The sequence below is a fragment of the Penaeus japonicus genome, unplaced genomic scaffold, assembly GCF_977035675.1.
Source record: "Penaeus japonicus unplaced genomic scaffold, GWHDUDI00000001_assembly GWHDUDI00000009, whole genome shotgun sequence".
NCBI classification, from domain to species: Eukaryota; Metazoa; Arthropoda; class Malacostraca; order Decapoda; family Penaeidae; genus Penaeus; species Penaeus japonicus.
Window position 1 is genome coordinate 5,247,149 of NW_028234411.1, and position 2,500 is coordinate 5,249,648.

General features: G+C 36.8%; 1 protein-coding gene across 1 annotated transcript in view; it reads right to left on the reverse strand.

Annotated features, from left to right (window-relative positions):
• LOC122247513 (uncharacterized) overlaps positions 1 to 2,500 on the reverse strand; it is a 385,131-nt gene that overhangs the window by 363,877 nt on the left and 18,754 nt on the right. The window lies entirely within an intron of this gene.

Here is a 2,500-nt window from a genome sequence, read left to right on the forward strand (position 1 = left end):
AGAGAGAGAGAGAGAGAAAGTAAGTAAGTGAGTGAGAGTGAAAGATAGACAGAAAGCGAGAGAGAGAGAAAGAAAGTGAGTAAATGAGAGTGAAAGATAGACAGAAAGCGAGAGAGAGAGAAAGAAAGTGAGTAAGTGAGAGTGAAAGATAGACAGAAAGCGAGAGAGAGAGAAAGAAAGTGAGTAAGTGAGAGTGAAAGATAGACAGAAAGCGAGAGAGAGAGAAAGAAAGTGAGTAAGTGAGAGTGAAAGATAGACAGAAAGCGAGAGATAGAGAAAGAAAGTGAGTAAGTGAGAGTGAAAGATAGACAGAAAGCGAGAGAGAGAGAAAGAAAGTGAGTAAGTAAGAGTGAAAGATAGACAGAAAGCGAGAGAGAGAGAAAGAAAGTGACTGAGTGAGAGTGAAAGATAGACAGAAAACGAGAGAGAGAAAAAAAAAAGCGAGAGAGAGAGAGAGAATACCACATTAACACCGCTATATAACGACAGTATTAATCATAATTAGGTCATTCAAGATGGCGGAGAGTCTAATTATCTTGCAGCATCAAACACCTGCAACGATAATGACGTGAACGATGAATAAAGGGATAGAAGTCGCGAAAATGAAAAAAAGACGATCCCGCTCTTCGAGATGAACGTGCAATAAATCATTGATTAACTTGTGTAATATTGTTGGTTGTGTCGAAATATAATGGGAATTGCAAAAAGTATATTGCAAGTGGTACTACTAGTAATGATAATGATGATAATAACTATTATTGCATTATCAACAAGAGTAATATTAGTAGTGATGATAATACCAATTGCGATGATAATAATCATTATAATGATAATAATGATGATAGTTTCAATAGTAATAATGGTAATAATAATAATGATGATATGACGATAAAAATGGAAATATCAAATATTTGGGTGAAATAATTACAGAAAAAGTAACAGTCACCAATTTCGAAAAAAAAACAAAAATCTAAATTTGATCTTTAAAAAAACAACAACAACAAATTAAACTCAAGCTTTCAAATCCTAAAATCAACGACAAAGATTAATAATATTAACATTTCTACCAATCCAACAATGGCGGATTTTCCAAACCTTCCACACCACCAAAGCAATCATAATAAATTAACACAACACGATGATAATTAACAGCTGTTGTGCAAGCTATCGATCTTTTTTCATGGGAAAAGGGTTCCATTTGTTCCCTTCCGTCTGTTGCGATATTTCAGAGTAATTACGAATATCTGGGACGAGAGAAATGAATTCAGTCGAGGTGATGAGGGCGTGCGGTAATGAAGATCAGGATTTCCAATATTAATTGACTTCGGTTCCTAGGTTACCGCGTCTAAGATGTAGGTATTTTACGGACGGGGCGCGTGTACACACAAACACACACGCACACACACACACACACACACACACACACACACACACACGCACGCACATGCACACACACACACACACATACACACATGCACATACACACGAAAGAATGAGAGGAAAAATGAGGGAGAAGGAAATATATATATATATATATATATATATATATATATATATATATATATATATATATATATATATATAACACATACGCACACACACACACACACACACCTACGCTCACACACACACACATACGAACACACACACACACATACACACGAAAGAATGAGAGGAAAAATGAGGGAGAAAGATATATATATAATATATTTTATATATATATATATATATAATATATATATATATATATATATATAGATATAGATAGATAGATAGATAGATAGGTAGATAGAGAGAGAGAGTAAGGTAGAAAGAGAGATAGATAGGCAGATATATAGATAGATAGATAGAGAGAGAGAGTGAGGGAGAGAGAGAGAGAGAGAGACAGGAAGAGAGGGAGCGAGAGAGAAAAAAGAGAGGGAGCGAGAGAGAAAAAAGAGAGAGAGAGAGCAATAAAGAGTGAAAGAGAGAGAGAGAGAACGAGATAGAGAAACAGACAAAAAAGAAAGACACAGGAACAAAGAACAAGGACAGAGTGAAAGAGACAGTAAGACAGCGAGAACGAGCAAGAGCAAGAGAAGCCCCCCCCCCTCCGCCCCTCCTCCTACCCCTCTCCACCTGACATCTGACAATGTTCTCCATTGCCCGGATGTGATCGCCACGTGACCGGAACTGCCTCCCTCCCAGCAGGACGGGTGCAATTGCACTGTTGCAGGAATTGTCAGATGCATGTCATCCATTTTATCAACACGGAGTAAGGGTAAATACGAAGTATTCGGTTCTTCAAATGTATCTCGGTCGGCAGTTATTTATCTATCTATCTATCTATTTTTATTAGTACTATTTTTTTTTAGCTTGTCTGCTCTATCGGTCATGTGGCTTATAAGTGTTAAATGTAGACCTACAATAACTCTATTTTCATTTGAAATATTCATATCTTATCATTTTCAATTTTTCCCTCCAATTCCGCGCCTGTCCGTGAAGATGCATGACGTCAATC